The sequence below is a fragment of the Rattus norvegicus genome, chromosome 14, assembly GCF_021556685.1.
Source record: "Rattus norvegicus strain SHRSP/BbbUtx chromosome 14, alternate assembly SHRSP_T2T, whole genome shotgun sequence".
Taxonomy (NCBI): domain Eukaryota; kingdom Metazoa; phylum Chordata; class Mammalia; order Rodentia; family Muridae; genus Rattus; species Rattus norvegicus.
In genome coordinates this window covers 64,340,438-64,368,084 of record NC_141547.1, presented here as the reverse complement: position 1 = coordinate 64,368,084, position 27,647 = coordinate 64,340,438, and positions in this window count along the sequence as shown.

The following is a 27,647-nucleotide window of genomic DNA, read 5'->3' as shown; positions in this document are numbered from 1 at the left end:
TCTGAGATGATCTCTTAGCACCATGGGAAGAGGTATGATATGTACAAATCATTTAAGGATGAATACTCCATAGCCTCTTATTGTTTGCACTTTGACGAGTTAGGGTTTGTGTGTTAACTGTCATTTATTGAAGTTTCTCTGATGAGGATGGAATGATGCTGATATACACCTTGCTCACTATTTGGGAATCCGTCTGCAACCTATAGAATTAAATAGTTTCCTTGTTACTTTGTTCTACAAAGTTTTTAGTTTCATCATAACATTTTTGACCCAGACTTTTTCAGATGTATTTTAAGCATATTTTAAAATGTTTTAGATAATGAAGACTGACATTGCGTCTGTTTTCATTTCTAATTTGACTGTATTTAATGAAAGATTATATTCCAGGGATACCTTAAAGTTCTTACTGGACTTTGCTTTCATCCAAAATATATCCATTAATAAAATAAATATTCTATTGATATAAAAATAATTATGTAATACATGTATAATAGCCATATTTTTTCTCTCATGAACAGATTATTATTCTGAATTTGAATTTTCCTTATGTGTAATAAAATCTCTAGGCTTCAAATTATTTCTTGCATTAACATAGATTAATAATACAGTTAGGTTTGTATTTTACTTGAACTTTAAAATAGTACTGCCTGAGTTCGCCTGTGTTTGTTCTAAATAGCATGTACAGAGCTACAGATATTTCTTGGAGATTATAATATAATTGCAAAATTCCTTCCTTCCCTTTCCTAGCTCCAGACCCTCCAATACACTACCTCTCTGTTCTCTTTCAAATCCATGGCCTCATTTTTCATTATTTTTTTTGCATGTGTAAATAAATACATCTATATGTAATGAGTAATATATATATATGAGTGTATATATCATTGGTTATAATTTAAAAACATGAATATACTAATATATACACATGTGAATGTATACCTAAATGCACACACATATACATATATATGTATATATGTATATGTGTATATATATATATATATACACATTTCCTCAGTTACCTGTAGTTCTTTGTACATGGCTGAGGCCTCATGGGATTTTCCCATCCACTTTAGCAACTCTTAGGATCCTTGTAATCCTTGTTCATTTACGTTTGGGCGGTCACATTTGTGAGACTGTATAGCCATAGCTCATGGATATGCAGTCCTGCTGGTGAGAATTTATGGGTAAAATTTAGGAGACAACCATATCACAAAACACACCCTGATCCTCTGGACTTTACAATCTGTCTTCCCCTCTTCTCCATGTTTCCTGAGCCTTAAATGCAAGAGTGTAAGATATACACACTGGCACTGGGCTATGAGACCGAGGCATACTCACTGGGACTGGGTTCTACATCTCTGCAGTTTGATTAATTGTGGTTTTCTTTAGTGTTCTCCTTCTGATACATTTTTGAGCATGATGAAGAATATACTCAACCACAAACTTACTAACCCAGCATAATCCCTGACAGTAATATATAAACATTTGTTCATATACTAACAGGTAAGTGTAGCTGTTTTTGAGAAGTATTTTTAGACTGTGTGTGGGTGTGCGTGTGTGTGATGTGTACTTCAATATGTATATTCATTTCCTTGCATTGTACACTCACATGTAGAAGGTACGTAGAGGCTAGTGTTGGATGACTTGTTCTCAACGTTCTGTTTGAGGCAAAGTCTCTCACTGATCCAAAGTATTGATGACTGTTTTCAGGCTCACTGCCATCAGATTCCTGGGATCTGTTCTTTCAATGCTAGAATAACAGAGGCTTCTATTGAAACCCAAATTTTTATGTGTGTGCTCCAATATGAGCTAAGCTCCTTACACTTGCATAGTAAGTTTTTTACCAACTAACCCATGCCACTATCTCAACCTATTTAGAAAAGATTACTTTGTATATTAATCTGATTTTTTATTGGATATTTTACTTATTTACACTGCAAATGGTATTCCCTTTCCTTGTTTCCCCTCTAGAAACACCATTATACCATCTCCATCCCCCTGCTTCTATGAGGGTGTTCACCCACCCACCCACCCACGCACTCCTGCCTCCCTGCCCTGGCATTTCCCTACATTAGGGAATCGAGCCTTTCCAGGACCAAGGGCCTCTCTTCCCACTGATGTCCAACAAGGCCATCCTCTGCTGCATATGTGTCTGGAGCTATAGGTCCCTCCATGTATACTTGTTAGTTGGTACTTTAGTCCCTGGGATCTTTGGAAGGTCTGGTTGGTTAATATTGTTCTTATTCCTGTAGGTTGCAAATCCCTTCAGCTCCTTCAGTCCTTCTCTCATTCCGCCATTGGGGACGCCATGCTCAGTCCAATGATTGACTGCGAGCATTCCCCTCTGTATTTGTCTGAATCTGGCAAAGCCTCTCAGGAGACAGCTATATAAGGCTCCTGTCAGCATGCACTTCTTGGAATCCTCAGTAATGTCTGGGTTTAGTGTCAGTATATGAGATGGATCCCCAGGTGGGACAGTCTCTGAATGGCCTTTCCTTCAATCTCTGCTCCACACTTATCTCCGTATTTCCTCCCTTATTTTGATCACCCATCTAAGAAGAACTGAAGCATCCACATTTTGGTTTAGTTTCTTTTTGAGCTCCACATGGTTTGTGATTTGTAACTTGGGTATTCTGAGCTTTTGGGCTAATATACATTTCTCAGTGAGGGCATATCATGTTTGTTCTTTTGTAACTGGGTTATCTGACTCAAGGTGATATTTTGTAATTTCATCCATTTGCCTAAGAATTTTATGAAGTAATTGTTTTTAATAGCTGAGTAGCATTCCATTCTGTAAATATGCCACATTTTCTGTATGCGTTCCTCTGTTGACAGACATCTGGGTTCTTTCAGCTTCTGCCTATTATAAATACGACTGCTATGAACATAGTAGAGCATGTGTTCTTGTTATATTTTGAAGAATCTTTTGGGTATATGCCCAGGAGTGGAATACCTGGTTCCTCAGGTAGTACTCTCTCCAATTCCCTGAGGAATCACTAGACTAATTTCCACAATGGTTGTACCACCTTGCAATCCCAACAATGGAGGGATGTTCCTCTTTCTCCACATCCTTGCCACCATCTGCTGTCACCCAAGTTTTTTGATTTTATCCATTCTGACTGCTGTGAGGTAGAATTTCCAGGTTGTTTTGATTTGCATTTCCTTGATGATTAAGGATGTTGAACATTTCTTTAAGTGGTCCTCAGCCATTAAATATTCTTCAGTTGAAAATTCTTTGCTTAGCTCTGTACCCCATTTTTATGGGGTTATTTGGTTCTCTGGGTCTAACTTCTTGGGTTCTTTATATATATTTTATATTAGCCCTCTTTGGATATAGAATTGGCAAAGATCTGTTAGTTGCTGGTTTGTCCTAATGTCAGTGTCCTTTGCCATGAGAAGCTTTGCAGTTTTATGAGGTCCCATTTGTTGCTTCTTGATCTTAGAGCATAAACCATGATTATTATTTTCACGAAAATTTCCCCTCTGCCATGTGTTCAAGGCTCTTCCTCGCTTTCTCTTCTATTAGTTTCAGTGTATCTGGTTTTATGTGGAGGTCCTTGATGCATTTGCACTTGAGCTTTGTACAGGGCAATAAGAATGGGTCGATTTGCCTTCTTCAACATGCTAACCTCCAGCTGAACCCGCAGCATTTGTTGAAAATGGTATCTTTTGTTCAGTAGATGCTTTAGCTCCTATGTCAAAGATCTAGTGACCATAGGTGTGTGGGTTCATTTCTGGGTCTTCAACTCTGTCTCCTTGATCTACCTGCCTGTCTCTGAACCAATACCATGCAGTTTTAATCAGGATTGCTCTGTAATACAGCTTGAGGTTAGGGGTGGTTCTTTTATAGTTGTGAATAGTTTTCACTATACTGGGTTTTTGTTATTCCAAATGAATTTGCAAATTGTTCTTTCTAACTCTGTGAAGAATTGAGTTGGAATTTTGATGGAGATTGAAATAAATCTGTCGATTGCTTCCAGCAAAATGGCCACTTTTAGATATTAATCCTTCCAATCCATGAGCATGGGAGATCGTTCCATCATCTGAGATCTTCAATTTCTTCCCTCTGAGACTTGAAGTTCATGTCATACAAATTTTTCACTTGCTTGGATAGAGTCACACCAAGATATTTCATATTGTTTGTAACTATTGTGAAGGGTGTCATTTCCCTAATTTCTTTCTCAGCTGTTCATCCTTTGAGGAGAGGAAAGCTACTGATTTGTTTGAGTTAACTTCATATTCAGCCACTTTGCTGAAGTTGTTTATCAGCTGCAGGAGTTCTCTAGTACAATTTTTGGGGTCACTTAAATATACTATCATATCATCTGCACATAGTGATATTTTGACTTCTTCCTTTCCAATTGGTATCCTTTTGATCTCCTTTTGTTGTCTAATTGTTCTGGCTAGGACTTTGAATACTGTATTGAATTTGTAGAGAGAAAGTGGGCAGGCTTGTCTAATCCCTAATTTTAGTGAGATTCCTTCAAGTTTCTCTCCATATAATTTGATGTAGGCTTCTGGTTTACCGTATATTGTTTTTACTATGTTTAGCTATGGGCCTTGAATCCCTGATCTGTCCAAGACTTTTACCATAAAAGAGTGTTGCATTTTGTCAAATGCTTTCTCAGCATCGAATCAAATGATCATGTGGGTTTTTTTTCCTTTTGACTTTGTTTATATAGTGGATTTTCTTGATGGATTTCCATATATTGAACAATCCCTGCATCCCTGGATCATGATGGATGATCATTTTGATGTGTTCTTGGATTCAGTTTGGGATAATTTTACTGAGTATTTTTGCATTAATATTCATAAGTGAAATTGATCTTTGTTGGGTCTTTGTGTGCTTTAGAGCACAGTTGTGGCTTCATAGAAGGGTAGTGTTCCTTCTGTTTCTATTTTGTGTAATAGTTGGAAGAGTGTTGGTATAAGGTCTTTGAAGGACTGATAGAATTCTGCACTAAATCCATCTGGTCCTTGGCTTTCTTTTGTTTGGGAGACTTTTAATGACTGCTTCTATTTCTTTAGAGGTTATAGAACGGTTTATATGCTGTATCTGGTCCTGGTTTAACTTTGGTACCTGATATCTATCTATAAAATTGTCCATTTCATCCAGAAATTCCAGTTTGGTTGAGTATAGACTTTTGTAGTAGGATCTAATGATATTTTGGATTTCCTTGGTTTCTGTTGTTATGTCTCCCTTTTCGTTTCTGATCTTGTTAATTTGGATACTGTCACTGTGCCTTCTGCTTAGTCAGGCTAGCAGTTTATCTATCGTGTTGATTTTTTCAAAGAAACAGTTCCTGGTCTTGTTGATTCTTTTTATGGTTCTTTTTTTTTTCTACTTGGTTGATTTTAGTCATGAGTTTGATTATTTCCTGCGATCTACTCCTCTTGGGTATATTTGCTCATTTTTGTTGTAGAGCTTTCAGGTGTGCTGTCAAGCTGCTGACATATGCTCTCTCTAATTTCTTTTTGAAGCCACTCAGAGCTCTGAGTTTTCCTCATATGCTTTCATTGTGTCCCGTAAGTTTGGGTATGTTGTATCTTCATTTTCATTAAATTCTAAAAAGTGTTCAATTTCTTTCTTTATTTCTTCCTTGACTTAGTTATCAGGAGTAGAGCGTTGTTCAGCTTCCATGTTTTTATGTGGGCTTTCTGTTGTTTTGTTGTTATTGAATACCAGCCTTAGTCCATGGTTATCTGATAGCATGCATGGGATTATTTCAATCTTCTTGTATCTGTTGAGGCCTGTTTTGTAATCAATTATATGATCAGTTTTGGTGAAGGTACTATGAGGTTCTAAGAAGAAGGTGTATTCTTTTGTTCTAGGATGAAATGTTCTATAAATATCTATTAAATCCATTTGGTTCATAATTCTGACCTATCATAATTACACCAGACTTCTCACCAGAGACTCTAAAAGCCAGAAGATCCTGGGCAGATGTCATAGAGACTCCAATAAAACACAAAATGACAACCCAGGTTACTGTAACCAGCAAAACCCTTAGTTAACATAGATGGAGAAACCAAACCAAATTTACACAATATCTTTTCACAAATCCTACCCTACAAAGTATAATAGATGGAAAACTCCAATTCAAGTAGAGAAACTCCCTACTTGAAAAAGCAAGAAAATAATCTTCTGTCACAAACCCAAAATAAAATATCCACACAGACATAATTCAATCTCTATCAATAAAAATAACAGGAAGCAACAATCACTTTTCCTTAATATCTCTTAACATTAATGGACCCAATTCTCAAATAAAAAGATGCAGAGTAGCAGACTGGATACTCAAACAGGACCCAACATTTTGCTGCATACAAGAAATGCACCTCAGTGACAAAAACAGACTTCGTTTCAGCGTAAAAGCCTGGAAAATGATTTTCCAAGCAAATGGTCCCAAGAAAAAAGCTGGAGTAGCCATTCTAATATCGAATAAAATTGACTTTCAACCAAAAGATATCAAAAAAGATAAGGAAGGACACTTCATACTCGTCAAAGAAAAAGATCTACCAAGATGAACTCTCAATTTTGAACATATATGCTACAATTGCAAGGGCACACACATTCATAAAAGAAACTTTATTAAGCTCAAAGGACACATTATACCTCACAGAATAATAGTGGGACTTCTATATGCTGTCTATATGCTGTTATATATGTTGGACAGCCAATCAGTGTGATGGTATGCTTTTCCCTGGGTAAGACTGTATCTCCAGTCTTGTTTTCAACATTCTTTAGTTAACCATTACTGTTTTTATAAATATGAAGCCTCTTACACTTCCCTTCATCAACTTCTCCATGCCTGTTAGTCTCCCTATACTGGTCAAGTTTAGTAGTCATGTCAGTGACTTTATGGTCGAGTTTCTGATATGCCTAGGAGCCTCAGTTTCATAGCAAACTCCTCAATCTTCTAACTCTTATAATCTTTCTGCCCCATCTTCAAGCTATCAGTTTTGCTCATACAATTGCCTTTTTAAATTTTTCATGTTTCTCTTGGATATTTGAATTTCTTTAATTTCTCCTCTTCTGAACTGACTCTATTCTTGAGGAGCGATTTATATTCTGTTTGAGTTTGTGTTGTTGGAAATGTTTCTTTTTCACCATTGTATTTTCTGAAGCTATTTTATACTGAGGCTGAAAATGGCTGATTATTTTTATCAAGTAATCCAGAACTGTCAGGTAACAATTTTGCTACATCCTAATCTCTATCTGCAAATATCAGATGACTGTCGTGATGTACAGACAATGGGCAAGATGGTGTTTAAAGCAATTCCTATTACCATTAGACAGAGAGCTAACCTATACCACTAATAAATAGAAGTTGATTTTAAAAATAATTTTCTCAACAAATGAACTTTCCAACTGTAAGAATTAATAATTTATAGCTAAATCTTCCTTCATGAATCTTAAATAATATAATATAATACAATATAATATGCATAGCCTGAACTATGCCCTTAAAACTGCTAAGTGTATATCTTTTATAGTAGCACATAGCCCCCACATGCATGTACTTATGTAATAATAATTTCTTTTACATAATTTGATTACACTCTTTATTAATCCTTTAACAATTATTGTACAGATGATTCTTGACTTACGATGGTTCAGTGTTACATTCTTTTAACTGTACTATAGCATGAAAGAAATTGTATTATATAGAAGCCCAATATCGTTTCTTTTTTAATTCTGGAAGCATGAAATATGGTAGCCTCTTATGACCCTGGACAAGCAAGTCAGTCCCAGCTCACAACGATCCTTAAGGTCCATGGGAAAAACACCAATATTTAACAATGAACAGTGTTGCTAGCAATAATGTTCATTAGGTCAGAAGTATTAAATGTAATTTTGACTTAATATTTTCAATTTGTGAGAAGTTTATGTGGAGGTAATCCCATTTTAAGTTGAGGAGTGTTGTCTGTATTAAATTATAATTTTAATAACTTCATCCCTGTTTTATTATGTTCACTTACCATATTTAATTAAACTCATTCTTTGGTGTCAGCCAATTGAAATCACTTCCAATTATTTTCATCATAATAGATTCCATCTATGACCTTATTTGTGTAGCTAATAGATTGTACTCACATAGATACATGTTCAAATCCATCTCTGTTCCTTACTGTGTGACAACTCTGAATAGTATTATGCCAAATGCACAACATGATTATTGAAATTAAGTGAAAAACAGTGTGTGCCAAGTGTGCAGGTACAAGCCTGTTAATGCTGGCACTTTGGAGACTGAATCCGAGGGTCAGGAACTTGAGTTACATGCAAAGGTCCTGTCTGAAAAAAATTTTTTTTGAGTTTTATTCACTATAGACATGGAGAAAGTTAACTGATAATAATATGCACAACTTTCTTCTTCTAACCAGCACATATGTGTGTAAGAAGTTCAACAAGGAGAGTGAACAGGTAAAGGCTGTTGATGGGTTTCAGCTGTTAAGAGCTCAATGCGCATTCCTCTTCCACCTTGAATACTGTAGTAAACTGAACATCTTAAAGAGTCAGGATATTCATATTATCTGATGTCTAGAAAGTTTAAATTTGTCACTTTTTTCTGTGAAATACTCATTTTCCAGCATAGCAGTGGAAAATAAAATTTTCATAAGAAAACAAACAACTCAAATCAAGGTGGTAGGTCATATTAGTTTCACGAAGTCTAAATAAGAAGACTTTACTATTATTAAGAATTTTTATTATTATCTCTGTCTCTCTATCACCTCTGACTTGTCTGTCTCTGACTGTCCCTGTCTCTCCTCCCTCTCTCTCTCTCTCTCTCTCTCTCTTTCTCTCTCTCTCTCTCTCTCTCTCTCTCTCTCTTTCTCTCTCTCTCTCTCTCTCTCTCTCTCTCTCTCTCTCTCTCTCTCTCTCTCTGTGTATGTGCATTATGCATTCACTAATGCCCTAGGATACTGGAAAAGTTCATCTGATTCCCTAGATACTGAGTTATAAGATGTGAACCACCTTGTATGAGTGTTGGGAACTGTGCTTGGCTCCTCTAACAAGTACTCTTAAAAGCAAGTACTCTTAATGGCTGATCCGTCTGCAGCATCTTAATGCTTTTAAGTCTATTATATTTCACTCAATTAAAAGATAGCATAATGTTATGTTCCTTTGAGCTAGAAATCTACTAGCATTAGATGTCACTGCGTAACAACCAATCCCACTGTACACCAGTGAATACATCTCAGCTAGCATTTTCTAAGCCAACAACATTCCTCAAGACACTGTAGAAATCTGGTCTGAAAACTACACCTTACCTGATAAGGTAGCTGTTTGTATTCTATTATTGTTTCTTATTTAGAAGTCAAAATCCCAGAGGTAGTAAGATGTATGGGAAAAAGTTCAAAACAGTGATGAAAATGGAAATGGTCTCCCAAAAGCTGAACAAATTCTTAGGTGCTTTCTGATGCATGCAGCTTCTATAAATAATTCAGCCAACTCCCTTAACCTCACAGGATGGTGTAAGCTTAATATGATAATATATTACTATAAGACTTATAGTAAATGCTGAAAAATAACCGCTATCGCCAGAATTGAAAGATTACTTATAAAAAAGCCCTGTCCTTATCGTCTTTAGGGTTTTGAGTGCCTCCAACTACTACAAATAAAAATTGAGTTATGTCTAAAGATCTAAAGCATAGGTAGATTTTTCTCCTTAGATCAGTAATTATATATCATATCACTACCAGTGTGACCAAGTTTATAAAATCATGTTAACACATTCCCAAGAATCAAAATATAAAACTTTAGGTAAATCAATTATATTTATTTATTGTATTGAATTTTAAAATAGATTAACTTTCCCCGAGATACCATTAAAAAATTATTGGCAAGGTGAAAATTGCCTAATAAATTTTATTTTACATTTGACAAAGCTTTTTCTTCATTATATGGTTTTATTTCTTTCTGTGAACTTAATAGTCATATCACTTTCTGAATGAATTAAATGTTGGTCATTAAGATTGCCTTAAATATGAAACTGGAGTCATGGCTTATTGACTAAGAACAATAGTTCAGGAATCTTCTCTTAAAGGCCTGCAGATGAAGATGTAGAACTGTCATCTCCTGCTGCATCATAGCTGCCTGGATGCGGCCAGGCTCCTGCCTTGATGTTAAGGGATTGATCCTCTGAACGTCTAAGCCAGGCCCAATTAAATGTTGTCCTTTTAAGAGTTGCCTTGGTCACAGTGTCTGTTCACAGAAGTAAAACCATAACTAAGACAGAACTTGGTACCAGGATCTGGGGTATTGCTGTGATAGGCCCGACCATGCTTTTGTTTGGAAGAAATGTGGTAGTTTGGTGAAAAATGTGGCTGCTTTTTCCCCTTGTCTGAGAGTCTACCTCAAGGTAAAGAGATTTATCACAATTGCATTCACAAAGGCAGTCTCAAAAGAGCCCAACAGAGACTTTGTTCTCTGGTTAAGTCTGATGTAGAGCGTTTTGAACACATTTAGCAAGGTTAGAAAGGAAGAATACAAAGTATATGGTTTGTGTATTAAAGGGGCTTCAGGTAATGTAATGGAGCTGAATCCTGTGTATTAAATTGAATTAAGGGTGTGATGACCTTGGGCAAGGTCCCAATCAGCTAAGTTTAGGTCCAAGTATGGCAGTACGAGTCTAATCCCAGGAGGCAAAGGCAAGCAGATCTCTGAGTTTAAGGCCAGCCTTGAACAAAACAGTGAAGAAAAGTCCAGGCATGGTGGTACATGCCTTTAATCCCAGAATTACAAATTGCAGACCCATGTAGATCTCTGAGTTCAAGGTTGATTTACAGAACAAAATCTAGGACAGCCAAGGTTAGGCAGTGAAGGAGTTGGAAAACAGAAAGCTAAAGATAATGTAATAGAACAAGGGCCGTGTTCCAGTTCCTTCAAGTAGCAGAACTCAACAGCTTCAGCCTTGTGGCTCTGGCTTTAGAGTGAAAAATAGAAGGGACTACTGGGACAATTGATGCTGGTTAGCTGGAACTAAAAATTTAGTTATGATTAAGAAGAGACCAGCATCAATGAGGTGAAATCTTCTGGGAAGTGTTTTCAGAGAGCACAAAGAAGCTGTGTTCCAGAGATAGCCAAGGTTGTATCTCCTGCTGCAGCTATGCTTGGCAATATGTAAGAGTCACATAGGTGATACTGGTTTTGAAGACATGAAGGGGTCATAAAATGTAGCGGAGGCTTGGCACTGTGAGAGGCCATAGAAGGCCATTGGTGAAAAGTACAGCCTCAGTTGCACTTAGGTCTAGAGGGGTCATGCAAAAGATTTGAGGCTTGACACTATGAAGAGAGCCTATGAGAGGCTATTGGTAAAGCCTAGTTACAACAGAAGATCCCAGTGTAGTGGAGATGCATGTACCATGGGATGATCACCAAGGATAGCAGTGGTAGTGGAGTGGATCAACCTGAACTTAGAGTGCTACAGAGGGCAGAGCAGGAGAAATGACACAAGCCCTTTGGAGGAGCCCAGATGATCATGTGCAGATCCCAGACATTGAAACAAGAAGCTGTAATGTTGAAATTGCCTTGAAGACACCAAGGTGTTTGATATGCCGGAGTTGTGTTGTGTTGTCCTAAAAAGAAAAAAGAAAGGAAGGAAGGAAGGAAGGAAGGAAGGAAGGAAGGAAGAAAGAAAGAAAGAAAGAAAGAAAGAAAGAAAGAAAGAAAGAAAGAAAGAAAGAAGGAAAGAAAGAAAGCGAGCACTAGTTCCTTTCCAGGTGTCCCAGGTTTGGTCCGATCACTCACACTCTGGCGTGCAATTATCTGTCTCAAGGGAGCCCAATGCCTTCTGCTGACCCCCACAGGCACCAGACATTCAGATCTTACAGAGACATATATGCAGGCAAATAACCATATACATGTAAAATAAAATTTTAAAGATTAAATTTAAAAAATTTTCAAATATGCCAAAGAAGTGACAAACAAAAGCCTATTTACTTTGTTTGTGATGAAATTCAATGTTGTTTTGAAAGAGCATTGGTAAATACATGGCATTTATCTAGTGCTAAAGTGTGCATGTAAGAACCTTCATGGCTTGCCTGCATTGCTGACTCCAAGATGCATCTGTGTCCACAATGTACAACAGTTAAATAAGCTAAGACATAGTATTTTTTTCTGAATCAATCTACTACATCTTATAGACAGGTTTTAAATCCATAGATCTGCATAATGATTTTCTTTCTTTTAACATAAGTTCTGTGAACATCTCAATGATGTTCATCCCTCCCCAGGCGTTGACTCTAAAAGCTGAAAGAAGGCTGACATTCCATGTTGATAACAGCAGTCTCATGACATCATTGACTAACACACATCTCAATTCATTGACACTTGATTGGATGTAGAATTGAGTTTTTTTTTAAAGTGAAGACTTCTCATGTAATAATCAAGTCAAGGGAAACCATTTTAATGGCGACAAGTGTTTATCATGATTGTCCTACTTAATTTAAAACATAATGTAAACACAATGTAATGATAAATTAAATAAAAATAAAACCAAAGTCCATCTTTTAGATCCTCAGTTTGACACATTTCAAGTGCAGAAGCTTCATGCTTGGTCATAGATGTTTGTAATTGAGTAGCAAAAAGCGTTATGGAGAGGTGACTAGCTTTGTTTCCAAGGTGGTGGGGGCCTCAGTGGAACTCTACATTAAAAGTTGTACCATTTATGATTTGATGTTATATGTTAAAGACATGAAAAGAGAGACAGTCAAAGAAAGGGAAAGATATGTAGAGGAGTGATAATGAACTGGGTTGGCTCTTCAGGCTACAGTTACTCATGTGTGACGCCACATACTAGCAAAACTTAAGGGTGCAGATCTGGCCTGCTACCACCATCTTGGTTCCCTGTCCCTATCAGAGCATAAACACTTCCCTCCATTCCATGTGCTAAAGAACCCCACGTTTGAAAACATATGACCTCTAATAAGAAGTCAACTATTAAACAGGTTCAACTGAGTGCCGACAGATTTATTTTAATGTAGAAGGAAATGATAAACTTATTCAACTTCGTTGAAGTGGTTCTTGTTATTATTAACATCAACTAATTGGAATTTGTGAGAATTTTAATTACAGATAATTTTTTTATTTATGCTCTGGTTATAAAATCTGAGCCCACTGTCAGCTAAACTTTCATTACACTTTCAAGTGTTCCCCACTGGGGCAGTCTTTTTGTAGATAATAGCAATTCTAAGTAAGAAAGAGCTTTGAGAAGTCTCAGATGCAATGCATGACGCATGAAAGGGCAGGAAACAATAGCAAGAACAGAGAAAAAATCAAAGCCAAAGCTGGAAGGAGGGCTTGGAAATCAAGGGCAGGCATGCATTGCTCTTAGAGAGAACTGGAGGTCTGTTCCCAGCACTCATGTTGTACAGCATACAACCTGCTGTACCTCCAATCCCCAGGAATCAGAAACACTCTCTACCCTCCACAGACATCTGCACACATATGTACATGCTCACAGAGAGACATAATACATGTGCATAAACATGAATACAATTAAACTTAATGGTAAAAGACAAAATAAGGCCAGAAAGCAGAGTGTTGGAATGGGGGATCATAGAAAAATGGGAACAGGAAAATAATTTTCTAAGTTTTCTGATACTTTTTAGTAGCTTAACAAATAGAAATATTTAAAATTACACACTGTGTCTTGTAGCTTGTGAGCTTGTAGTACTCAGGGTGATATGGGGTTTAAGATATTAGTCTGTCATTAAGCTAACTGTATTCCCAACATTTTAAAAAATATTAAGAGTCTGTAAGTTCCTTTAATTTGATTCCTTGACTAAAGAACATTATTAAGTTTTATTTTATTTTGACTCCTCTTAATGAAGCTATGTGGGAACTACTAGTTTCTTTGTGAATAAAGTAGGGTAGTTGAGCAAAATACCACATATACTCAGAGTTCTGGGAGCCTCATAATTCTTCATTGTGAGAACTTAATTTCCCATACAGTGGGCTACCTAAGTAGAATCCACCAAGGAGAAAAAGCTTGGTTGGACCAACTAATGCAACAGCTTCACTTCCCACTAGTATAATTTTCCTGGCTAATAAATGCTTATTTTCAAGGCTAATGCAACTTCCCACCCATTAACAGAATGCTAATTGAGAAGTTAGTAGGTACCCAGGAATAGACTTAGGAGAGTTGGAAATATCTGAAAAATAAGCCACACATACCTTTCATCCTCAGAATTTCTTTTGGTTTTGGTAGGGAGAACAAAATCATATAGAGAAAACCCAAAAGGCATTGCCACATTGTTGTAAATGTATCTCTTTTCCTATCAAGAATATTACAGGCTTTGCTGAACTGGCCCTGCCCCTCCCTGACTATAGCACTTGTGGGAATGGGCAAGAACCTCCATAACTGGACAGTACCCTAGAGCTGGTCCTGGGGGTAGCAGGTGTAAGTGAGCCAGCCTCATGGTTGTGGGCAGGCCAGAGCTGAATGCACCACTCATCTGCTGTGAGGTAGGGTGGAATGGGGGATCTCACACAAACATACAGAGAGAGAAAGAGAGAGAGAGAGAGAGAGAGAGAGAGAGAGAGAGAGAGAACGCAAAATAGAGGGGGAAGACACACACATGCGCGCGAGCGCGCATACACACACACACACACACACAAACACACACACACACACACACACACGCATGAGGTCATCTGGAAAGCTGGTCCTGAGGTCATGGATATAGAAGAGGAAACCTTACCGCTGACTGGCTGTAAAACTAGGAAGAATGGGCCATGAACCTCGCCTGAGCAACACACTGAAGCTTGCCTTGAGGGTGGAGGCACCCGTCAGCCAGCATGGAAGGTGCCAGCTGGAGAGAGAGCATGCCCAGCCTCTCACAGGCTGCTGCACTTGGGAGCGTGGGCCCCCTGCTTCCACTGGGCAGCATAGTAGAGCTGGCTCTGGAGATGTGGATGGGAGTGAGTTATCTCGAGGGCATGTTAATCAGGATAGCCGACTATGCCTCTTGCTGCTGTTGCTGCCATTGGGTACCCTAGCCAGAGCAGTGCTCCTGTCCTCGCTCTGGCAATGCAGGTACAAGAGAGCCACATCCTAACCACCAGCTGCCTTCCACGCCCAGAACCAGGCTTTGAGTCGCTCCACCCCAAAATTTACATCATCTTTGAATGCTTGGGTCACAGGAAAGCACCAGTTCCAGTGTTGCAACGGATCTCCATGACACAGGGCAACAACAGGATAGCCCAGAGGAGACCCAGGAAAGATCCAATATCGATGGTTTTACAGAGCTCAGAGTCCTCAAACCAGACAAATGAGTGACAGATTATAACGAGTGATGAACAAGTAAAGATACCTGGACAGAGAGAATACTGTGGGACACACCGTACCATGCTACAGCTACTGCAAGGAGATGTCTTCTATGCTGTTTTGATTATCTCTGTTTCTTTGGTTTTGTGTTTTCTATTTGGGGGGCGGGGTGTGTTGCAAGAGCTGAGGGAAGACATCTGGAAATAAATGGGGCTGAGGTGAATGAGGTGGAATTCACAAAAAGAAAATTCAATAATTAAAAAAAATAGTGCTGCAGGACTTCTACCAGTGATTCATGGGTGGTTTGAATAGTCACAGACAGCTTCAGGACTATGATGAATAGCATGTTAATTGGCATGGATGAACGGGGAGAGAATGGTGGTTTGAATAAGAAATGTCCACCATAGGTGTCTGATCACCTGGTCCTTAGTGGCATCTGGAGGGTGTGAAAATAGGAGGTAGAACCTTGAAGGAGGAAGTATGTCAGTTGGAGCAAGCTTTGAAGTTCATAGACTCATCCCTGCTTCGAGATTGCTGGCTCTGCCTCAGCCTCAAATGTTGACAGTTAAGGATGTGATCACTCAGCTTCTTGCTCTCCCTACTTGCTAAATCTTTCTCTAGACTGGCCCTCTAGAAATAAGAGACAAAATGAACTCCTTCTTCCTAAGTCACCTTTGGGTTCTTGTTTTCTTCTTCACAGCCACAAAAAGAGACTAAAACAGAAGTAAATAAGGAGACTAAGGAAAAGAGCTGAAAACAAAAATAAAAAACAAGAGCAAAACAAAACAAAAACCCTGTAAAACCCTAAGCAAAGGTCTTGGCTTCAAAAATGACCGTTTTAATTCGTAGAAGTTGATTGAAATGTAAATTTTTGGCACTTTGTAGGTATTTGTTTGAGTGGCTATGCTAATCTAATAATTTAACATTTTTATGTGGGAGCACATTGTTTGTTTAGTTGGTTTTGTTCATTTTGCTTTTTTGAGACAAGTTCTCTTTGCATAGCCTTGGTTGTCTTGTTTCTCACTATATAGATCAGCCTGGCCTTGAATGCACAGCCTGGCCTCTGTGTGCTTGAATTATGCACTGCCAAGCCCAGCTTATGAATGCATTATAATGAAGCAATTTTTATATTTAAGGCAAATAGGAAAAATAAAATATAAGTGATGGTACAATTTTGCGATCCCCTCATTGGTGATGCTTATAAAGGTATCTTGTTCTAGAAAGAAAGAAAGAAACAAACAAACAAACGATAGATGGAAGAAAGGAAGAAAAAAGAAAGGATGTATGTATGGAGGGGTGGAGTGAAGAAAAGAGAAAGGAGAGCGGGAGATAAATAGAATATTGATGATAGATTGATAGATACATAGATGATCTATGCAGATAGTAGATAGATAGATGGATAGATGGATGGATGGATGGATAGATAGATAGATAGATAGATAGATAGATAGATAGATAGATAGATAGATCATACATAGATAGATACATAGATTAGATAGAGCTGGGCAGCTGAATCTGGAGTTTGGAGAAAGTGGGAAAGGAGCAGCTGACTGAAGTTGTGTAACTCGTGTTTCTGGCATCAAAACACACTTTTGAGAAGCATTCTTCATATCAGAGTAGGTACCTGTTGTATGTCCACTTTTTTAAATATGCAAACAATATGCTATAATCACAATCAGCCACAAGACAGCCTGTACCCTCCCAGTTTCCTGGGCATGGTGAGACCCTTCCATAATGGCTTTCAAGCACCTGACTCACTGAATCTCCATACTTGGATCTCCTTACATGGCTTCTTCTTTTGCTTCTTTGTCTCTGGAGTTTTCCAGATACCTGGTCACATATCTTAGTTAAAGAGAGCCAAGTATAGGATACTCTACCTGAGAACAGGGAAAACTACGCTAATGATATGAAACATTATAACAGATTTCATAATAGCCAAAAACTGATATGATTCAAAATCAGTAGGGATTTTCACCAATTTCATGCTAAGAAATTTCTACCAAGTTCTCATTTTGCTGAAGGTCCAGATGGCCACGATTTCCTGTCTCCATTCATTTCTGTGTATGAGAATAAACATATAATAAGAAAGCTTCGAATTCCATCTTCTCCCAAGTCTAGTATCTACCACTTGTCACCCATCCTCCCCCAGTGTATATAAATATAAAAGTAGCAATATACAAAAACAACATTTTTTGATGATTGAAAATAACTCAGAGTAATTTTACTCCTGTGTCTGTACCCTGTCCTGGATCGGTCTTTGGAATCTTGTTGTGCATAACCTGAAAATTTCATCAGTAAGTTGTTCTAAACGAAACAGCATCTACCACAGAGATGAATTCTATTTTCCTACAACTCAGGAAACAGCTGTAGCCATTTCTGGTTTTCAGGGATTTTTCCCCCTTGCTACTGCATGTTCTTTAAGCTTGATTAGCTAAGCAAATCACTCAAGTTCAGGGGCAAAGAGTGGTGTAACCAACAACATTCTTTAGGAAGACAAAGCCCATTTGAAGCAGGCTGGAGCTAATGCTTGGTTAGACCTGGGAAAAGAAAACAAAGGAACTTGCCTTTTTCTTGCTTCCTCTGTGTAGCTCTTTTGGTTGTTTATCATATTCAACAAAATAAACTCTGGCAAATAAAAAGAAAAATCAGTCCATGAAAACCAGGTGATAACACTCAAAATGCCGAGTGAGAAGGGCTGCTTAGCAGATAGCACAGTTTTGTTATTGTCACAAAATATTTTGCCCTTCATTGGTGACCTTTTACATCTGTTGCATGTGGTACTGCGCCAGGGACATTACGGGAGTCAATGGGGATAATGTGACAGACTCCAGTTCCCTAATGCGAGAGAAGCCTTCATTTATGTTGCTCTAAGTGTGCATTCTAAAGCCTTATTTAAAAAAAAAAACCTGCTTGCTTCTTCTGTTGCTTTTAGATTCCCCTGAAAAATTGCCAACCCATCATTTTAATCTATGTGATTAGTCTGTGTTCAGGAAGTGTGTTTACAGGAATCTTCCTCAAAAGGGAGATTGGACTGATGGAAATTGTACTAAGGGAATTTTCCCATGATGCAACTGCTGGATTGAGACCAGAGTATGAAATATTCAAGTGCCAGCAAGTGCCATACCTTGGTAGGGTCAGGGCCTCATATCGGTCATTCTGTGCCGGGTATATCTGCCCCTCTCCTTGTCACTTAGGTAAAATCTGGAAAAGGCAAACCTTGCTGTTTGCCTTGAGCAATACAACTGCAATGCCATATCACAACCTGTCATCAGTAGATACAAGTGGGTTTGAGCCAGAGCCAAACTTCAAAAGGGAAGGCCTGAGAGAGGCTCAGATAGTTGTTAATTTTTATGCCAGTGACCCATTGGTAGTTATGTCTTTCCCTCCATCACACATCTCAGAGACCAGGAAGGGCAGGTCCCTGGAGGCTGGAATAACTTGGCAAAAACACTGCAGTCACCTGTTATTCTGAAGGCATGGGCAGCGAGGCGTGATGTAGGAAAAGAAGAAATGTCCTGAAAGACCATGCTTCCCAGGGCTCCTTATATGGAGCAGGTGTTTGCATTTCAACTAACAGCTCTGCTGCGAGAGAGGAAACATCACTTTTACTCACACTGAACATCCTCGGCTGCCTCTTGTTGCACACTGCCCCGTGATGGATGCGTGTGTAAATTCCAACTGTATGTCTTTTATGAGTTGCATGCTGTTTCTCCAGCTTCTTTATACAGCATCCTCCTGCTTGCAGTGAAAACAAGCGTATTGGGTTTTATGTGGTGATAAAATCCCACATCAGACAAACCATACAAAAGGCATTTTATGTAGCTGGAGACCTTCATAATCTCTTACTTTGTTTCCTTCATCACCACACCCCTTATTTCCCTTTCTATTTTCCCCCTCTCCTCCCATCTTGAAAATTCCCATTCAGAATATTCTATAGACTTCCACTTCTCTTTCATTTTTTCTGTTGATTCTTCTATGCATTTGTGAATTCAATGCCTGAGAACAATTCTTTTTAACTGTGGACAAGCACATGGACGAAGATTTGTAATGACAACATCTGTCTCTCCCAAGCAGATGTTGGGATAATCCCTGGATGCTTTCTTAGTATGCTGGTCAGCACAAGCCAGCATCCAGACTGAAACTAAAGATCCTCTGGTATTTGGGGGGCTGAGATGGGTCTTTGAATATCTAAATTACAAATTAGTCTTGATGACAAATTACATTTTGTAATACATTCAATAAGAATGCAATAGTGCTAATACATTGTCTGCCACAAATCTCAATTTAATTATGTTATTATAATCTAAGTGATTGAGCCTATAAATGCCACTACCTATAATGTAAAATGTGTTTACTAAGAAATATGTGTTGGTTCTACACTGCCTAGAGGTATTTTTGTTTATGCAATAAACTCAGATAAACCTTCTGCAACATTGTGTATTCTCTTATCAGTAGTCAAATATCCCAGAAGACATTCTTCAGTTTAGTTTAATCCATGCATACTGTTGACCTTCACATGAAATCTTTAACATTATTTCCAAAAGAGAAAGCCAACACCATTCATACTTTACTAGTGCAAGGGTACTTCACTTACAGCCTGTTCAACAATTTGTACATCTATCCTTACAGACAAGTTGGAAGCCTTATGATTGAGAAGTCAGTCTGCTAATGAATTATTATGGAGAATATAATTCAAGATGCTGAGGATATATGAGGCACAGCCCATCTCAGATTGAAGAGTCAGGAAAAACAGTCTATAGAGGGAAAGAATGGTTGAACAGGAAGGAGGACAGCAGCCATGAAAATTCCCAGGGAAGAAACCAAGAGGCAGAAAGGGTAGCAAGCACAAAAGACCTCATATGGGAATGTGTAGAGCACTAGGAAAGAAGCCAGTGTCACTGGAGCAGAGTGAGCTGGGGAGAAGGTGGGACAAAATAAGGTCAGGAGCAGAGCCAAAAGCAAGCTCATGGCCTTATAGACCATTAAAGGGAATGTGAATTATAGAAAGCATGAAAAATCAAAAAGAGAATGAGTACTTACCAAAATAATACAATAATTACGTAACCATGTGGTAAGAGGAGTTTTAAAAATAGGAACTCAAGACACTTCTAATGTTTCCTAAGATCCCAAAGAAGGTAAAGTTGGCTTCAGATCCTGAAGTTGTTGGCTGAAAAAAGGAAAAGGCATTTTAGAATGAGCAAACGCTGATACACAAAGATGATAATATTCAGAAAGGCAGAGGAGACTAAAGTCCCATGACACATTGATCTGACTGAATAGTGGGAGTCTGAGGCCTACAGTGAGGCAGTGTCAGATCTTCAAGGTCCCTTCATGTCACCCTCAGAAATTTGGACTTCAACCACCAGGCTAGAGAGCCACAAGAGTATTTTAAGCAAGGAAGCGATGCAACATGATCAAAGTTTAATTTGGTGAAATAAATCTTTCAGTGGTGTGAGGAATGAAAGGGAGGACAAGGGAGTATCTTGAGGTCAGAACTCCCAGCTGGATTGCCTCCCAGCTGAGTTAGAAGAGACAAACCAGGACAGTGACAGGAAAGAGAAATATATCGGAGAGTTATAGAACAAGCATGGCCTCACAACTAGATATGAGTGGAGAAGTTGAAAGCTGTCAAGGTTAATTCCTGGACTTAGAGTTTGAGGAATTCAGTCAATGGTGATATCATTACCCAAAATAGGATGCAGTATCACGTTTGAGACTAGACATATTTTCACATTTAATACAAAATACCATCTATCAACTAGAAATCCTCAGAGGAGCAAAAACTTAAGAGTTATTCGGAGAATACCAACCTGGGGCACTGGGTTCAGCCAGCTCAGTGGCCAATGATAAGTCGTTCAAGATCTGCCTCAGCTAGAGAGTGAGTTCAAAGCCATACCGAGCAACCCCATGAAACCTTACCCTAAAATAAAAATTAAAGGAGAGCTAAGAAGATGTCTCAATGATGAAGTGCTTAACTAACATGTGTGAGGCCTCCGGGCTTAATCTCTACTACTATCAAAAGTTCATCAATTAATAAGCATATTTTCCCTATTAGTTTTGGCAAATGCTGTAGAACAATTTGGAAACAAAGCAAAGAGGTTATTATACTTGAAGAGAACCTGGGTGAACTGGGAGATGGAGAGGAGACACAAACTTAAGAAGCTTATGAATATTTCCCTCTCTTTCCTTGCAAACACATATTTGTTTATGACTAGAGATATAGTGTACATATACAGATCCTCTTTTATTATATTGCCTGCTCTACACATATACACAAAGAGAAAATGTTTCATAAGTCAAATAAAATGCAACAGGTTCCAAAGATGAATAGAATTTATACAAATCCAACTTCAGGCTAAATTTGTCTTTCTTTAAAATATGTAAAATATGATGCTATATTTTAAGAAAATCATTTGGGCAGCATCTTACTAGTAGAAGAGGGAAAAAGAAGGACTTGATTCTTAGACATTGAATTCGAATGATGATGAGATTCCAATGTGTATATGTTCAGTAGGATACTAAAAATACACCACTGGAGTTAAGCTAGGTAGAATAGGCAAAGAGATACATATGAAAAATTAAAGAAAAATTGCAGGAGCTATAGTCACATAGATTATTGGGGATCTTAAAAATGAATGGAATGAGCAAGGACTTTTGCTGTGCACCCTATATGGTCAGCAAGATGAAGGAGTATAGGCTGGGGACATGACTTTCCCCAAGTATCAACTAGTATTTACTTGGATATTTAAGGAGCAATTCCTAGGTTTTACATATCTTGAACATCTATATATTTCCATAGCAAAAGTAGCTATCTGTGTCCTGTGCAGGAGGTTGAGAGCAGAAATGGGACTGAGAGTGAGAAACATGTCATTTAACTAAGTTTATTAAAAAAAAAAAAACAACTCGGCAACATATAAGAATGATATATGGAAACATGAAAGTCCATCCTTATGGAGAAGGCAAATGAGACAAATGTGCAATGAGTATTTGCTAACTAATGTCTGTAGTCTGGGTCTAAACTTACACATGGTAGAATCTACAAGAGGACACTACCCAGTACCACAATGCCCCTTGCCTTTAGATTGTCTTTACTGGCATCCTGTCTGTGTACCCTTAGCTCCACTGTTATGGATTCCTGCAACACTGACCTATATTCATGAAGGATAAGGTTGTCTAGATGACAGGCCTGGAGGAAAAGGATTGTCTTGGTCTACAGCTGGATGAATGAGGGCCAGCACTGAGAAACTTTGCCCACCCTATTGTTCTATCAAATCTTTCCAGATTAGAAACACAAATGCCTTGGAAATAAAATAATGTTGTTTGTAAGACTTTGAAGAAAGTATACAGAAGCACATATGACAGTCTAGGATGTAGCTGTTGCAGAAATCATAGTGCCAATCAAATACTGAAAGTGTCTAGCAGAGACCATGTAGAAACTGATAATTTGAAAATCATACGTAGCTGAGATGGAGGTGGTGAGGACTTGGAAGAATGGAGAGAGGGGAAGTTGTCAGCAAGATATAATAAACAAGAGAAGAATAAATAAAATAATAAATTTTAAATATATAATATAATTTTAATGGCTAAAAAGAAACTCATAAATATAGATTTATATTTGGAGTTTTGTTAATTTTTATCTTTATTAAGATAGCTACTTTTATTAATTCTTTAAGAATTTTATACCAAGTGTTCTGAACATAACACTGTATTCTCCCATCTATCATGTTTTATGTCCACTCCTGTTCCAGTACCCCTCCAAATTGGGATCCTTTCTTTAAAAATTGTAAACAAAGTCCCAGTTCTGCTCTTCAGATACTTAAAGGAGTGGGGCCATCCAAGGAGCATAATTAACCTGTCAGGATTCACAGCCTGACAGGTTAAAAAACCTGAACTCTCCCTGGTCCAGAGTTTATCAAATGACCAGAGCTCCCCAGTTGGTGATGAGGCTTATGTGCTCATCCGTCCTCTTTGCTGGAATATAGAATGACTTGGTCTTTTACAGGTAACTACAGAAAATGTAAGTTTATGAATCAGCATGTCTGCTCAGGTGCACTCTGACCTCTGACCCTTTTTTTTCATCTTTATTAACGAGTATTTCTTATTTACATTTCGATTGTTATTCCCTTTCCCTGTTCCCAGGCCAACATCCCCCTAGCCCCTCCCCTCCTTCTCTATCAGTGTTCCCCTCCCCATTCTCCCCCCATTACCACCCTCCCACCAACAATCACGTTCACTCCCCAGTCTTGGCAGGGGGGTTCAGTCTTGGCAGGACCAAGGGCTTCCCCTTCCACTGGTGCTCTTATTAGGCTATTTATTGCTACGTATGCAGTTGGAGCCCAGGGTTAGTCCATGTATAGTCTTTGGGTAGTGGCTTAGTCCCTGGAAGCTCTGGTTGGTTGGTATTGTTGTTCATAGGGGTCTGACCTCTGATCCTTATAATCTTTATGTTCCTTCTTCTAAACTGGTCCTTGAGGCTTTAACAGGGAGCGTTAGATGTGTTGTTTGTAACTAAGCATACCACGAACATATTCTGTACTTTGACTATTTGTGACTACTAAACTACCCCCCCAAAAAGTTTCTTTCATGGGGTCTGAGAACACACTGGTCTATGAGTTGAGAGATATCAATTTAGAGAGCAGTTTAATTTAATGCTTACCTAACAAAACAATTATAGTAGGTTCATTCCTGGGGTAGTGTGCACCCAACCATGGAAATCTTCACCAGATTTATAATGCTACAAATATGGTTTTACTTGTAAATGGGGCTTATATCCGATCAGAAAGGACTTGGTTACGTCCAGAGAACTAATGCTGCTGGTGTACCCATGAGCGTTTCTTACCAACTTCAAACAGTTCACATCTACATCAGGCTGTTGATAATGCTTCTCCCAAAACCTTTGTAACACATTGGATCCTTTGCTCCAGGGGTTCTAAGGAGACCTTCTTATTAAAACAGGCTCTTGCTTTTACTCCTGATTATCTTCTCAAACTTCATATTAGTAACGATTTCTGAGGATACCACACACTTTACTCATAAGACTTGGGGAACTCAAGCTGGTACAGTTCTTAGGACTAATTTGTATAGGGTCAGAAGATGTATAGGCTACTTGAACAAAAACTTTATCAATAATTTTTTCATCAATAAATCCTATTGCTGGTATATACATATATATACATATATATGTTTGTGTGTGTGTGTGTATGTGTGTATGTGTGTGTGTATCTATGTTAGTTGTCAGTCCAGCAAGATATACCTAATGGTGCTATGGTGGCACTAATATCTTGGGATAAGCAATAGCTCTGTGATAGAATTTGAGGCCCAGTCAGTTGTAACTCATGCCTGGTGCTGTAAACTCATCCCCAAATCCATTGACTGAAGATGTCATAGACTATAAAGAAGAACCTAAAACTACAATTTTGCTAAATGGATATGTTCAAGTGTCTTCGGAATACTCAACGTTATACACATAAGTCAGTGAATTATTCTTTTTCAGTAGAACAACTGATATCCAGATAACCAATGACTATGGAGTACATATCTTGAAATAGACATGTATAATATACCCCTATAGCCCAGGCTTTGGGATAATTCAGAAGATGGTATAGGGGAAAAAAACCTGTCAAAGCCAAAGGAGCATGAGGACAGCAGCAAAATTGTGTCTTCTGGATACGGCAGAGATGTTACACCCCCAAAATTCTCAACAGATATGGCTGGCTTCCCAAGACCACACCAGTCAGGTTTGCAGAAGGTATCGGAGAAGGGTTCACAAGATGGTACCGTCACTTGAAGAGTTACAGACAGCTGATGATGCTAGAGAAAGGAAAATTGGTTTTCTTTAGGGAAGATGCCTTTAATAGAATGACTGATGAATTTCTGATATGCTCCATTGACAATGTGACTGGCCAAAATTTGCACTGAGAAATAAAATAAGAAATGAGTTATCTGTTCTGATTAAAAATTGACCTTGAAGATTATTGTAGAAGTCTGACCCATTTCATACCTTTATGATAACAATATGAAGTACATGCAACTGAAACAGAAAAAGCCAAGAGATGTCTGGTCATTACCTAAGGAACGGCCTTGGGGGTAAGAGTGGATGAAACCAGGTAGAAGCTGAACCTGACTCTTACAGCAATTGCAACTCCTTTAGCTGCACACCAATTTGACTCAGCCATTGCAAGTTCAATGGACTAAGAGTACAAAACACTGAGTTTTAGAGCACAGCCTATTGTGCCTAACACCATATTCTTCATTTCCCTGTAAAGAAACACTAAAAAAAGATAACAGTACCCTCACAGATTTTTCCATACACATCACCAGAACCTATGAAAATGTCATACAACATCACTAAAGGAACTTAGCAGCATCGTGAGTTCTTGAGCTAAGCAGGTCATCCTGAGTCACCCAGATGATCCCAGTGTGACCATAAAGTCCTGGTAAATGAAAACAGAGGCCGGAAGTTGAGTGGTAAGAGTTGGAGGAGGAGGGACTAGACAGATGACTCAGTCAAAACTGTGTTTGTTGTGCAAATGTGACCTATGTTTTAAACTCCAGAACCAATGGAAAAAGCCAGATCTGAAGGCAGGTAATCGAAACTCTAACACTGTGGAGGGAGAGGAAGAAAGGTCACTGGGACTTGATAGCCAACTAGTTTAGTTAATGGAAGAAAATGGTTCAACTCACATACTTTTACTTTTTAAGAGTGTGTCTGCACACACCCCTCTCTGGTTATCTAAGTCATAAATATCACTTAAGTACACAGGTAGCCAGAGGCTGCTTGGGCAATCATCTGATTTTTGAGTTCAGAATACAGGACAATTTGGTCCTTAAACGCAGTCTTTTGGGCTAACAATAAGATACTATTTTTCTATTCCTTCTAACATTTCATCTTTTAAACTCTTAGTGAGGGTGTCCATGGAGATAGCTCAGTTGGTAAAGTACTTGTTATGAAATCATAAGGTTCTGAGTTCAATCACCAGAACCCACCAAAAAATTAAAATGTTGGGCCAGAAGTTATTCATCTGTAACCAGGTCACTATGCAGATGAAGAGTAGAGGAATCCCAAGGCTTTCTGACCTGCCAATCTAGTCAAAAGTTAGGAGGTTCTGGCCCAGTGAAGGCCTTGTCTCAAAAAACTAAGGAGAATAGATATTCAGGGAAACTTTGGTCATCTAACTCTGGTTTCCACCCTCCATAAGCATTTGGAAACACAGAAAGTAAACAAATAAAATGTAGGTGGGGAAGTCTGCTAGGATTTGTTGGTTTCCTGGTGACTGTGATAAAACACTAGGAAGGTGTTAGACAAACATTTCAATTATTAGGGGAAAATAACACTGAGAAGTAAGAATTTTAAAGGGCTATCAAATTTCAAGATGAGAAGTTTTATTAGGATGTTTATGATATATTGGTGAACTCAAGTACCCACAGGTATATACTCATGGGTTCAGCCACTCCCATCAATTTAGGAAATATAAGTTTAGAGTGAATACATACAGCAGACACATCTTCTGTTCCCTAAAAAAAATAGAATATGTCTTTTACGACATTTATATTATGTTAAGAATCATAAGTGATCCAGATAAAATTAATATGTAAGAGAGGATGTTCTAGATGGTATGAAACACTACAGAATTTTGTATAGAGAATATGTGCATTCATGAATTTAATTATACATGGCAGGAACTGAAAAGTATTCTCTATAGGTCTCTACAGCTCTAAGAGATAACTATTGACAATATATTACCTTCTGCCTATAAATATAATATCATGTTTAACTAAGGAAATATTAGAAATGTATACCTTAAAGAAAAGCAAGATATCTCTAACTCTTTGCACTTTTATTATATAGAATTTTTCTTGAAGTTTAAAGCATCTCTATTAAAGAACTACAGTTACAAAATTTACAAAATATGTAGAGACATCGTAGGTGTTTCCCAATAATACTATTAAATACCTAAAAAAATAAAAGAAAATGACCTAATGCAGTATGAAAATTATCTTAAAGAGAGGGAATTAGGATTGATCTTAAGCTTGAAGATTCTAAGATTTGCTTTTGCATTCAAACTAACTCACATGTTCTGCCCTTTTCTTTAAATATTATTTATTACATAAGTGAATTGTGGGCGGTTCAGTTGGATGCTGAACGGTGATAGTCACAAAGCATAATTCATCTGGTTTCTTCTTTTAATATCTATTGAATATAAGTATGAGACATTAGAAATACTTTTCTTTTTGAGTTACTTAAGATTTACTGATACCCTGCTGTTCCTAAGCTCTGGATATGTTATGTTAATATTTAGTATTCTGAAAATATTTACTATGATTCTGATTGGTCTTTATATTATCAATTATTATCCTTCCTAGGCTTAGATATCTATC